This window comes from Berghia stephanieae, chromosome 10, assembly GCF_034508935.2.
Source record: "Berghia stephanieae isolate SIO BIC M18660-M18661 chromosome 10, UCSD_Bste_1.3, whole genome shotgun sequence".
Lineage (NCBI taxonomy): Eukaryota > Metazoa > Mollusca > Gastropoda > Nudibranchia > Aeolidiidae > Berghia > Berghia stephanieae.
The window spans coordinates 31,482,722-31,497,596 of NC_088369.1; the positions used below are offsets into that span (position 1 = coordinate 31,482,722).

Consider the following 14,875-nt stretch of genomic DNA (forward strand, 5'->3'; position numbering starts at 1 on the left):
AGGACATTTCGCCTGTTGCGCATCCTTTTCGTACGACAATGCTGAGTCGAATGGGTGATGTGCCTTAGTCCTTAGCCCAGAGACACAGAGCCGGGCCAGAATATTATCACAATTGTCACTCATCGACTCACTGGCCATGTTCAACATCGCTTGACTTTGTTATATGACAAGGCAGAGTTGCATAGATTTCGACGCCACATACAGTGAATTGCATAGGACTAGCGTTACACATAACTACATTTATGTTTGTTATCGCTTTGTCCTCCAATGTTGATAAAATAATATAATTTTGGTGAACCGCATACTATCAAAAGCACTGTGTCCTTTCAATACTTCCTTGACATTGTTCAATACAATATTATTATTACTCTTTTCCATTCAAATCCACCAGAAGCACTTCACAAAATAGGGGCGTGGTTCCTAAAGCTCCTCTCATCTTCTTCCTCGATCGAGCAAGCAATAATGTCTATTGATCAGTCATCCGGTTCTATAGACCTGTTTCATGTTATCCCTATTCAACCGACAGAGAGCAGGACTCACCACAAGGGATTTACAAAGGTTCATACACCTAATTGCCCCTATCGATCTCCTTCATCCTAGCTCTCCTTCACCCCCCCCCCCCCCCCACTCCCACTCTCTGTCCGCTACCCCTTTCTCCCCCCCTCGTTCTACCACATTCAATCCGACTTGAAGCTTTTGCCCTTGTCACATGATTGAGGACTTGTGTATCTGAGGTTGTCATCAACGATTGATATTGTGAAACTTGATACCGTCATTATGAACGAGGTAATGAAAGTCCTAGGAGTTGATCTATTCCTCTCTTTTATTTTTCTCGATTTTTGACACAGTTGGTCACGTAATGTGACGAAACAGCATTCACATTAATACAGCGCATTTTAAAAGGTTTATCGTACTCAATGCTCTTTTCAATGCTTCATTCCTCTCCCTTCCACCTTCCTTCTCAGAAGGAAAAATGAAATGAAATTTAAATTTCAAAAAGTAAAAGTCGTCTAATATGTGTAGGCTACATAATGTGTTAGGAAACTTGGTCCTTCAATAACACATCGCCTTTTGTAGTTGGCCACGTAAAATTTAGCTGATTGTTCTAGTTTTGAAAGTTGCATTGGTTGTCATAGATTGCCCATCTGAGGATTTAATCATTGCAAGGTACCCTTTTACTATATTATCTAATATTATACTCTTATCGCAATATAGTCTCAAGCTATATCATTATGCATTCAAATTTGTCATTCTGATTGGCGTTGTCCATATATACACACATTATATATATATATATATATATATATATATATATATATATATATATATATATATATATATATATACCTTGTGCCTTTTATGATATATGTGTATATTATGTGCCTTGTCTATGCGCCTTGATTGTGAATGTAACTGTGTGTATGTGTGTGAGTGTGTGTTTGTCGGAGCGTTTATGTGTGTTTATCCTGCGAACGGGCAGGTGCATAAACACAACCCAAGCCTGAATCAACAGGTCATGGCGATCCATTGACAGGGACCCCAAGGGATTTCCTGGACGTCAGGAAGCAGTACGAACACGTGATCGTCATTGCTCAACGATGCCACTTACAGTACAGTCAGTATTTTCTGTTAGTTTGGCAGGTCTGGTCATTTTCCGGTCGGGGGGAAAACAATACAGCCGTTCACTGACAAAACAGCTTTTATCATTTACATTTTGGCGAGAAGTTTTACGGTATACAATCATCGATTGAAATGAATCCAAACTTGTCAAAAATTCTTAAACTCCAGACTTTTTTGAACGTGTAAAAAACTGGTAAATGACTAAATCATATTTCATTTTTTATTACTTGAGCTTTTCCGTCGAACAGTGTCATTAACTTTAAATGTAATCAAACCGCTCTACAAAGGGTTCCCGGACCAACAGCAATTCTGAACATGCCGGACGAGACATGAGGACAGTAACAATTAGAATTTTTTTTTTTAAAGAGAGAATCAAAGCTATTATAGACCATGAAGTACGTCAGGTAGAGAATGTGAAGAAACAGCCTTTTCCATGGACTCAACTGTGCATGACAACGGGATTTGAACCATCATTTCCAAGTCACAAGGCGATTGTCATACCTCTAAATCACAAAGCCACCCAATCGAATAGAAATGTCCATTTGGTTTCTTTCTATCTAGATAGATAGGTTCCAGCACAAACTCAATTTTTGCAGGAACAATTTCCTTAATCCGTCATTAATGTTTTGACGAAAAATTTGAAAACTTGTAAGATGAGGCCTGAAGTTAAACAACATAAACAACTTCTAACGACGTCAAAACATTTTCTACGTCATATTATGACGGGCGGTTCAAATGAAAGATTTTGTTGCTTTAAATCCAATATATCTAGATCACATCCCCGTCCTTTGGTCACAAGGACCTGCAAATGTTAGTGTGGAGAAGAAAAAAAAAGATAAACAGACTTCCTTTCAATAGAACCCTGTTCTTTTGGTATACATTTATTTAATATCGACAAGGTGAAGTATAAATTATCCAACATAATACTTGGATCTCAGTTCGATCTGACGGGAAAAGATGATAGACTAGTAAACTTTTAAAGAAATTCTTCTCTCGATTGCAAACTAAGGAAATCCTAATCAAATTCGACTTCGATACCTCACCATTTCAAATGAAGCGGAAGAAGGGGGAAGTGGGAGAGGGGTTGGGGGGGGGGGGGGGGGTTGGAAGGAGGAGGGTTATGCAATCCTTTTTACTCGTCGCTCTTTTAAAACCTTCCGATTCCCAAGACCTCCGGTTTAATCCTCAGATGAATTGGCTATTTTTTTTTTCAGGTTTTTTTTTTTTCCATATAATTATTTTTCTCCCCCTTGAATGGCATTGTAACAGTCAGGCATTTTCAAAGTTTATGATGTCTTAGAGAGAAATGCGTGGCAGTAAATCTGCCCAATTAACCAGTATTCTGGAAAATCAACGTATTAAAAAATTTGGCCAGAAAACTCGGCATTCAAATATAGATCGATTAAAATGACCCTCATCTCTTGGCAAAAGCTCTCAAACCTGGGACTGAGCACGGGACTGGCTCAGTACCGGTAATGAGAGTTGTTGCCAAGATGATGTCCTTTAAATCGATAGATATTGGAAGGACGAGTTTTCTTGTCATATTTTATAAACGTGTCTTTCCAGAGTAAGGCAGTTAACTGGTTAAAAAGCCATAATAAATATGTTGTATATTGGCTGTCGTCTTTGGGCTACACTTTGGCTACCATATTTTCCCAAATATGTTCTGTCGACAGAACAACAGCATACCTGGTATCAAGTTAATGAACAATATATCGAAGCCTTATACAGTAATAAGATAAATTATTGTACGGCTTTTTTGGTCTAGAGAATTGCATTTAGGATCGGGTTCGAGTCCCGCTGGCTGTGGGCGGCACACTCTCACCGTATCCAGGTGTAAAATTATTACCTGGCAGATAAAATAAAGTTGTTATAGCGTATCTTAAAAGCGTTAAATGTCCTATGTGTTATGTTTTGCTGTTGGCCTGTGAACGCTTTGCGATTTGAGCTCATTGGCGGATGTCGCTTTATTAATAGGTCACAATCTTTTAAATCACAAACTCATTCATTCACGTGGATATGAATCATATCATATGATACAATCTATTATCTTTTTCTTGTAGACCTTGTGACCAACATGAAAGAACCAATTTTTAGTTTTTAATATTTAGTTTGACTGAAAATGTCACTTCCCATCAGGGACGGCTGGTAATAATGGGCAGGGTGGGCAAATACCAGCCTGTTTTTTCAAGTTATATGCTGTATTACCAGGTCCGAAATAATCAAATCTAAATTAGATAATTTCAAAAGTTACTACTTAAAATTGATACTTTGTACTGAAATCAATTTGTGTGTATTTTTGATAGATTGCGAATCACCATGCATCCCGTAATACATAAACCAGGATACGCTCCTGTTCTTTTTATCACCCCCCCCCCCCCCCCCCCCCCCCAACCACTCCACTCCACTCCGCCCACATCGTCATCTCATCGTCACGTCGCCTGACGGTGATTTGCTGTCTGGCCTCTCTAGTACTAGGTCGGGCTAATTCAAATGAGCCCACCTTATTAACCAGTGTACACTAAATAGAGATTTTGGCAAACGAACTTTTTCTTATTTATTGCCTTACTTGTGCTGGGAAGGTTCCAGTATTGAATTAAATTTATTAATTTACTAATATTATATCAATTTAGTATTAGTTTGTGTTGTTTTAATATATTTGTTTATCCATTTAAATTATTTCATTTTTTTTCCCCCTCGTTTTCTTTAGTGTTTCTCAGAACTCATTTATTTAAATTGTTTTCTTATTTGTTTGTTGTTGTTGTTGTTGTTTTTTGTTGTTGTTTTTTGTTTTGTTTTTTAACAAATTAATTTGTTAATTCTTTTTTTTTTTATTATTCTTAAAGTAATTACCGCTGTATTTTTATTGCCAGACTAAATATTTTTGCAAAACAATGTAATTTTCTATTGTATTCCCTCTAATAAACAAAACACTTTTATTCAAAAGTCACGACTAAATAAATATATAAAATACAACCACCATTTTGGTTTTCTCAACAATTGAATTAGTATACGAGAAATACTCTTCTGAGTAAGGAGATAGTTGAATTCTAAGTTATAGAGGAAATACGGAAGGGTGGGCAGATTCCGTACTTGCCCGTCCTGAAGCTAATACATACATAAGATGGTTCGCGATGAAGAGGCGGGAAGCAAGGGATTGGTTGGGTAAGGAGCAAAGATAACACGGTAATTATTGTGACGATAGTCAAACGAATACATGAGGAGAGATTGGTAACATTATTTTGTCTTAATTATATTGTATGAAGTATTGGCGAAAGCCTAATATTAAATAAACGTTGTTTTTGTTTGTCTTATTTTGACTATGGAACTGATACTGATACTTGTCATAGCAGACCTGCCTACTTTAGATAGGAAAATAAAAATCGTAGTTTTCAGGGCTAATAAAATCGTAGATATTTTAACTACCCTTTAAAAAAATCACCGGAATTTTCGTCTGTTTTGATAGATATCAAATTTTAAAAAACGAGAAAAAATAATTGGAAACGTAATAATGATGGTGATGGTGGTATAGTGGTAGCGGTGGTGGTAGTAGTAATGATGATGGTAATATTATTATTATTATTATTATTATTATTATTATTATTATTATTATTATTATTATTATTATTATTATTATTATTATTATTATTATTATTATTATTATTATTATTAATTATTATTATTATTATTATTATTATTATTATTATTATTATTATTGTTATTATTATTATTACTATTATTATTATTATTATTATTATTATTATTATTATTATTATCATTGTTATTATTATTGTACGTATTGGTGGTATTACTATTGTTGTATTTTTTTTGGTGGTTATTAATGGTATCAGTTTATTGTTTGGTCCCATTTGCCATTATTTTCCACTTTCATGTATGTGGTCATCAAATTGTATGATTAATTGGCGAAAGCCTAAGATTGAATAAATTTTGTAATATCGTATGGTAACCATCATTGTCGACGACATCGTCGTTGTCATCATAATCATCATCATCATCATCATCATCATCATCATCATCATCATCATCATCATTAACAACAACAACAACAATATTAACAACAAGTACAACAATAGAAATAAAAACAATATCAACATCACCATACAATTTCCGTCATCGTCTCCACAACTATCATTCTAACCAACAGCACCACCAAAACCACTACCATAATTACCCCTCACCGCCTCGTCTTCCTCCTCCTCCTCCACCACCACCACCACCGCTACCACTATTCCAACCACTACCACCACCGGCACAATCATTCTGACCACCAAGACAGCAGTAAAAATTATGCAATTTGAGCTCTGAATGAAACTCGAGTCATATCGCTGTTGTTGCTTCTCCATGAAAACTTTAAGGTTACTACGTACTACTGAAAACCAGAAATATGTAAAAGCAATATTAATATCGCCGTTGAGGGATTAAAGCATCTCTTAAATTTTTCGAGTGAACGAAATGGACTTGTATTGTCAAGGTGTTGTCGCATTATGTCTCGTCGCTTTATTTTTTAGTTGTATTCTCTTTCGTGATTCATTTTTGATTACGTTTGGAAGAATTAAAATCTACTGGTATTGTCATTTCATTGTGAATGTGATTATTGGTGGTTGAAATATTTTTTGTTTAAAGGCGAAAAAAAAAAATCAAAAAATTTTTTTATTAAAAAAAAAACAAAAAAATAAAAATAAAAAATATATATCATATATATATATATATATATATATATATATATATATATATATATATATATATATATATGACCGAATCCTCTTTGCCCAACCACTGTAAATAGGCTAGAACCGCCACTGCTTCCCATGAAGAAGAAATCTCGTCTTGAACTCGAACCACTCAATACAACCTTGTCGCCATACCCAGCCAACCACCAAGACCCACCGACTGAAAGAGACATGCAACGCAATATTGTTTTCTATTGAACGGGGTGATTAGGTCAAGCTGCCCTAATATTGGAATTTGTTTTGTTGTCAAAGACGTGACAGGACTTGAATAGAGATAGAAATACAATCCAGCCTGAATAATAACGGCAAGGGAAGAAAGAGAATAAATAAATCAATATGAAGGTTCCTTAATGTCATTTTGAAATGAGTATTTCTAGCTAGCAAAGAAAAAAGCCGTTAACATACAGTAATGAATGAAGCCTTGAGCCTTTTCTCACCACACACACACACACACACACACACACACACACACACACATACACACTTCTTTTACAACCCCCCCCCCCCATACACACACACACACTTATATCTATTAAAGCTTATATGACTCAACTTTTTATTTCATTTTCCACCTTTAACCCCTTGATAGCGAGGCTGATATAATAGTATTCTTTCCTATCACATTGTATTCCTTTATTCATAATATTGTTATAACTGATGCCCGTAACGTTTTTAATCAGAAAACTATAACAGCGATGTTACTCGGGCTCCGCCCAAGGTCAGTCGCACCTCTCTTTCTTCCACGATAAAGACATTGATAATATTATGTGGTTAGAGAAATACCGTGCCGGTCTCGAATGGGTTAAACAAATTAAATTTAAATATATCACATTGATACGACCATGTCGATGGGAATACATTTGTCTCGTTACGAAGTAAAGCGGATGGATCATTTTATTAAAATGGTTGCAAAGCTCTGAACCTGCTTGATACTCTTTGGATTGAAATCTTAGACGGTGGAAGTTTAGGAAGAAAGGTGTACATAACTAGAAGGTATGACAACGGGGCGTAGTTGTGGATTGATTTCACAATGTGTTCACAATGCGTTGGTTTGACGGTATTTCCATTACATCAATGGGCCCATAACGATTTGGGTTATCAGACCTGTAAATAAGCACACATCGGCGGATGGGGGGTTACGCTAAAAAAAAAATCATGTCTTTCTAACAAGCATCAAAACAAATGACAGTAAATGCACCAACCTTTTTGAGGAGCATTATATTTATTTGAAGTTCGGGACCAATAAAAAACAAAAATGATTATTTTTAAAATATAAAAAGAAATGAGAAGGACTGTTACCCAACTTGGAGTGATTACAATTCAACACACGCCTTTCCTATCTGTCTCCTTGAGAAAATTCAATTTCAGCAAGTTGATGAATATCTAATAAAGACTGGCATATGCTGGGTGGTTCTAAATGACATTTATTTTGTATTTCAATGCACAGCACCTAACACCATGAGTCAGTTCTCTCTCTCTCTCTCTCTCTCTCTCTCTCTCTCTCTCTTTCTCTCTCTCTCTCTCTCTCTCTCTCTCTCTCTCTCTCTCTCTCTTTTTCAGTCTTTCTTTCTTTCTTTCTTTCTTACTGCCTTTCTCTCTTTTTTCTTTTTCTTTCTTTCTTTTCCCCTCTCTATCTCTCTCTTCGTCTCTTTCTTTCTATCTCTCCCTCCCCGGCTCTCTCACTCCCTCCTTCTCTCTCCCTTCTATTCTCTCTCTCTCTCTCTCTCTCTCTCTCTCTCTCTTTCTCTCTGTGTGTGTGTGTGTGTCTTTTTCTTTCTCTCTCTCTATCTCTCTCTCATTTTTTCATTTCATCTCTCCCTCTCCAGCTCCCCCTCTTACTCTCCCTCTTTCTCTCTCCCTTCCTCTTTTTCTCTGTCTCTTTCTTTCTCTATCTCTCTCCGTCTTTCTATCTCTCTCTCTCTCTCTCTCTCTCTCTCTCTCTCTCTCTCTCTCTCAGTCTTCCCTCCCACCTTTCCCTCTTTCACTTTCTTACATTAATTTATTTACCTATAGGTTTTATTTTGTTTATTTGTTTATTATTTTGTTGTTGTTGCTTTATTATCTTTTTTAATCACTTGATAATGACCAGTCAATTAAATTTAGAGAAGAGGGTTCGTGTGTGTGTGTATGCGTATGTGTGTGAGCGTGTGTGTGTGTGTGTGTGTGTGTGTGTGTGATAGAGAGATAGGAGTGAAAAAGAGAGGGAGAGAGAGAAGGATACAAATGATCGGCTGCAGCTTACTTGTTTACCATGGAAAACTAGATTGTGCGGCTATGTGGTCTAGTGGTATGGCACCCGCTTTCGGATCGGAAAGTCCTGGGTTTGAGCCTCGCTCGGCGCATAGTTGAGTCATTGGAAAAGGCTCTTTACTCACATTGTCTCACCGTATTCAGATGTAAAATGAGTACCTGGCCGTTAACAGCATTGTCTTTGTCCGAAAAAGTGTGTTATCGCCTAACAGGCGTCATGTCCCGTCCTACATGTTAAGAGTTGCTGTTGACCAGGGACCCCTTGTAAAGCGCTTTGAGCACTTTTAGTGGATATTCCACTATATAAAGCTCTTTTTTTTATATTGTCAAACCACAGTTACACATAAATCAATCATTCTAGTATTAGGCAAAATAGAATAAATGACTACACAGAAGCTTTCTATTTTGCAAAGTAGGTACTGGCCATAAAATTCTAAAACATGACATTGTATATATTTAAAAAATATTTAAATGAAAAACTTGCATGTCCACGCTCATCCATAAATCGCGATAATTTATTCAAAATGCCTTCGCCGTATCTCAATCACATCTAGCTCGTTACCTTTTCACAATTAAACCTGAGAGTGGTTAAAAATATTGTATTCGGGAAATCTACAAAATCGCTGTCTTTGGGTATCAATCTGACAGTCAACCAACTGAATCATATATAATGATAATCACCCTACTATATAACTCTGAAACATCACATTAAAAAATTTTGGCCAGAAAACTCGAAATGGTCCTCATCTTGTCAAAAACTCTCAAACCTAGTACTCCGCCGGGGACTCGCGAAGTCCAAGGTTTGAAGATTCTAGCCAAGAAGAGGGTCATTTTAATTGATTGATATTTGAAGGACGAGTTTTCTGGCCAATTTTATTGACACATGTTTTTCTCAGAGTGCGACAGGGCTGGAAAGTTCAAATCTTTGAAATCTAAAAAATGACAACAATTCACTTTCCACGTCATCTGCTCTCTCGACTTTTACACATAGTTTGACATTAATGTACACAAGCGAAAACAACTGTGACGCATTTTAATGAGATATTTTTTTCTTTACCCAAACTATCTATAACATTTTCCAGCATTTCTGTCCAGCTTTTGGTCCTGCTTGTTAATTTGAGATCTGAAATGAAATTGGTCTCATCTCTCAAGAAATCGATTTCAAGTTCCAACAAACAGTAGAGCATCCATATTGATGCTTTGCCAGTGACGTCATTGACTCATTATGATAAACACCACCTGATGAAGATGGTGATAATCGTTTAGATAAGATATGGTGCAATTTAAAGACGTTTTTTTAAAAAAAAAATAGATTTGAGATGTCTGCTGCTAAATTGGCGTTGATTTCTCTTACTCTAGATGTCCTTTATTTGATTCGACTCTTGCGCAAAGACAAGAAAAAGAAACAATTGATATCGCGGAAGAATTCACCCCACCCAGCGCCATCACTACTGTCATATTATCTGAGGCAAAGAAATTGAAACCAGATTTGATAACTACCATCATAATAAGTCGTTTGAAATCGAAGCTTATCATTAAATAAGAAAGAAAATTTAATTTGCAACTTCATATGAATAAATCAATTCGCTTCGGTTTACCTTAACATGAAATAGTAGATTGTCAAACCACAGCTGTACAAATTAGTCTGTTTAGCATTAGGCACAATCAAATAAAAATGACCACACAAAAGCTGATATTTGGCCAAATATTGGTCAGTACATTTTAAAACATGACAATGTATTTTAAACAAGAAAACTTACCTGCCCACTCTAAAAAAATCCACCAGGAATAACCAAAACAAATATTAATTCCTTGCGACGATTACAGAATTCTAGAACCAGGAACTGTTCTTTGACAATAAATACTTTACATACTATATCTTAACACATTAGCCGTTCTCAAATGTGTACGTTTTGAATACACCCGATACAGCAAATACCTGTCATAAACTATTTCAAAAGATTCGTGAACTATAATATTATGTGTTAAGCATATCTATATATTATATTATGTCTTATAACGATTGTCGTTTTCCAAGGGACGCCTGAGTGGATCCAGTAGGTGTAGTGCCGTCTTGTCAGATAAGGGGAATTGACGTAGAATCTCCTGCCTCATTATAATTTATCTCAATGGCTATGCGTGGAGTTCGCGAGCCGACTGCCAAGTTGCGCGATGAATGCTCTTGTTTCGTCTGTCGAGCCAGAGCACTTTATTGTTTATTACTCTCTAGGACTAAATTGAAAATTCGATACACATCTTTTTTTTTTTTAAGATAGAAAAGAAAAGATAAGAAAAATAAAAGTCAAACAGGATCTTATAATCTTAATCAAATCATAACTAAAATAACAATCAAGAGACATTTTTTTTGGTCTCAAATTTTATACTTTCCGGGTTTTAACAATTTGATTTATCTTTTTTATCTTTCGGTTTTTCTTTTTCTTTTTGGTCTTATTTTAGCATTATATCTGAACTTAATTACGTGTGATGTTAGATAAATTGAGAAAGTATGGAGCAACAAGGTTGGGGGTCCGTCTATACATTTGTATCAGGTCGTCGTGAAATCTTCGATATTGTGGGCAAGGCCGCAGATCATCCATCCTAAGTAAGCACAAGAATACATTTTATGTGACAGTAATGTTTCAGTTTGCCGGACACTACTCACTGTGATTGTAGAGTTGGTCAGATGCATAGCGACCGACGTGAACTTATTTACAGGTCTGATAACTGACATTGTTATGGGTTCATTGTTGTAATAGAAATACCCCCAAACCAACGCATGCCATTGTCCATCACAACAGTGTTAAATACATCCCATAATTGCGTTCGGTCATTCGGGCTTTTTCTTCTTTACAAAATAAATCAGTTACAATAATAATGCATTGTTTTAAAATTGTTCCTCGGTCTACTCCAGCATCACAAATTGTCCTCTTATCAAGAATTTTTTTTAAATAGATTAAATTATGAGAAAAACGTATTGGTTTAGGAAAAAGAGAGGTCATGATTATCATCATCATCATCATCATCATCATCATCATCATCATCATCATAGATTGTCGCTCCAACACCGAACCCACTCCACAGCATCTGGTGAGCAGACCCTTAGGTCATGGTCAGTGCAGCTGGGCCCGTCCTGGCTTTCTCTAAGGATGTGCTCCATCGTCTCGACATCCACATGTACACAAGCTAGTCTCAGCCATCCCCCACTTTTTCATGCTTCCAGTTGTTCTTCTCAGTTTTGCCCGTGCTCTGTTCAGTGTTACACATTCATTTCTGAGGAGCTCAGTTCCGGAGGGCAATTCTTCTCTCGGATCTTCAACGGCTTCATTTGCATGATTGTCCCAATCCCTCCATGTGGAAAGTCTGCATAGAGCTGCATGATCAGGGTTGATGCTTTCTTCCGTCATGAAGCTCTTTCCCGACTTCAGTCTACTTGTCGTCATGGAGGGGGCGTCTTGGGTCCATGTCCTGTTTATACTTCTGGGCTTTGGAAGCAGTGACTTTTCAAATGTGGGGAGGTACAATGCCAGCCAGCCGATGGAAAACTGGGACTGCAGTCGGTTTCAAGTTTACCAGTAAGGTGAAATGTTTGAAATCACATTGTTATAGACCCGTTGACACCACTCCCCTGGTTGAAACATTAGTATTATGAAGATGCAATATTCTATGTGTGGTTAAATATTTTGATGCTGAGATCAAGAATGCGCTTGTCACTAAATACCATATTGTCAACTGTGCAGTACATCAGGATAAGTAACAGGGCTTCAATTGTTTGTTCAATCAAAATGAAATGCCTTTACGACAGCGAAACTCGAACAATGGTCTTGAGTCCACCAAGTGTAAGTTCAATGCTTAATCCACCTGATAATCTCGTCTCAAGTCTCAAATTCAATGTATTTGTCATCTTAGTCTTAGGATAGTTGTCGTTGTTTGGCTATGGGTAAGCGTTTTTCTTTTAAATTTTTGTTTCTTTAAAAGAGATTTTCACAAATACATTTCTCAGCATGCACGTATCTATAACAAAACTAATAATATAGGATGTTTGTACACTTGTATTTGGAACTTCGAATGACTTTCCAGCAGTGGTGTGACATTGGGAGAGTCACATTTGTAATGTTCGAAATTTCAAAGGCAAGATTTTAAGAATACCTCAACTATTGATGGTATGCGTTTACCAAAAAAAAACTCATAATATTCGCCAGCCGGACATAAAGTAGCAACACACAAAACTATACGTAACCTGATCGTTTATAGTATGATTGGTAGAATGTAGTAAAACTACTAATAAAAATGGCTGGCTAAAAACAATAAAGTGCAGAGCGACGTCAATTCCGTTCCTTTTATACCGTGGGTCCCTGTTGCTCGGATGGTAGGTAGAGCACTCGCTTCACACGCAAAGGGGTTGTGATCAACCCCAGATGAAGTCGAGATTTTTTTTTTTTTCTGACCTCAATGCTCGCCCAGCGGAAAGTACTTGCGATAGACTAGCGTCATATCCAGAGGGTAACAAGCAAATTATGCTATTGTCTCCTTCACGCTATAGAAACCGGAATAAATCCATGAGCCTAATGGATTTAAGGGACTACTTTTACTTTTCAACTACACGACTTCAATAATATCACACACCAGTTATTTCAGATTATTTTGGTTTTTGTTTGATTTGTTGGTCGTCGGCTATGTCTTGGCTAAAAGGGGAAAAAAGATAGGCGAATAGTATCAATCAGTGTATGTTCGTTTGTTTGGGATTTTTTTTTTTTTTAATTTTTTTTTTGCTTCTTTACTTTTTTTTCTGTTTATGTTTTGTTTTGTTTTTGTTTTGTATTTGTTTTTTTTTTTTTGGGTTGGTTTTGTAGGCATCGAAATCTTATTTATTTTATTACCAGCGTTGTGTCATGACTCATTATAGTTGTTCCGCATAAGTTTATGGTTATAAACGGATTATCAACAGAAGCAAAATGAAATGAAAGGTTTGCTTGATGTATAGTCTTCTTCTCCTTTTTCCATTCTCCACGTTCACTGATGACTGTGCGTGGTTTTTGTTGGAAATTCCCTATCAAGACAGCAGTTACCAACTTAGAACTTGAAGTAAAGTGCATAATGTGTCCTGCGAAATAATCGGAAGTGGTTGAGAATGCGATTCCTCTCAGGAAGCCGTTTCAATCGTCGAGTTATCGGGTTTTTACTTTAGTAATTTATTAATTTGTTTCATGCTGTCTAGTCGTGAATATTTTTACATTTATGTCATAACATTTCACTACAGACAACGAAAATCGCCGCAGCTGTGAAACTATATGAAATTTTAAATAAACGTGATTATGAGCATATTGACATTTAATAATAATAATAATAATAATAATAATAGATCTTTATTGTCCATAAATATGGCAATTTGTCATTTAGTTACACTTGTCATAACGTTATATGATAACTATAACATTGAACAGACACCTCACTCCTACCCATTCTCTCTCTCTCTCTCTCTCTCTCTCTCTCTCTCTCTCTCTCTCTCCTCTCTCTCTCTCTCTCTCTCTCTCTTCCTCTCTTTCTTTCACGCATGCGACATACACAACATCAACATTTTCATTTCATTTTCAATTGGTTACATTCTTGGCAATTCAACACCAAATATTATCATCATTATCAATTGGTCACTTCATCTAGCCTAACATTAAACAAATTAATCAGTCAATCAGTCAACGCATCAATCCTTGGTTTTGCTGTACCATATGAAATATTCAACATTTTTATTGCTGATGGAACGAACGTTGATTTATACTTGTTAGTTCCACATTTAATCTGACAAAAACTTCTCCCAGATGGCAAAATATCAAATTCATGGTATAAAATATGTTTTTTTATTGTTGGTAATTGAGAATGCTTTCCTTTCTATTGCTTTTCCATGAATTCTTTCTACTTCATCAACAGGTTGGTTTATTATTTTTGATGCCTTTATACTTGCTACTCCGAATCATTTTTTAAAATCACCCCCATAATTTTTTAAAAATTGAGCTTTATATAGCGCAATATCCACTAAATCTGCTCAAAGCGCTTTACAAGGGGTCCCTGGTCAACAGCACCATTTAACATGTAGGATGGACATGACGCCTGTTAGGCGATATTACACTTTTTCGGGCAAAGACAACGCTGTTAACGCCAGGTACTCATTTTACACCTGAGTACGGTGAGAGAATGTGAGTAAAGAGCCTTTTCCAATTACTCAACTATGCGCCGAGCGCGAATCTCGAACCCAGGACCTT

General features: G+C 36.3%; 1 protein-coding gene across 2 annotated transcripts in view; it reads right to left on the minus strand.

Annotated features, from left to right (window-relative positions):
- Positions 1 to 10,814, minus strand: part of LOC144980970 (uncharacterized) — a 35,595-nt gene extending 24,781 nt beyond the window's left edge. The window contains exon 1 of one of the 2 annotated variants that reach the window (XM_078928994.1): positions 10,382 to 10,814. The gene's annotated coding sequence lies outside the window, so the exon portion shown is untranslated. The remainder of the gene's footprint in view (positions 1 to 10,381) is intronic. The other variant, XM_078928996.1, reaches the window with a different exon arrangement.
- Between the last annotated feature and the right edge of the window lie 4,061 nt (positions 10,815 to 14,875).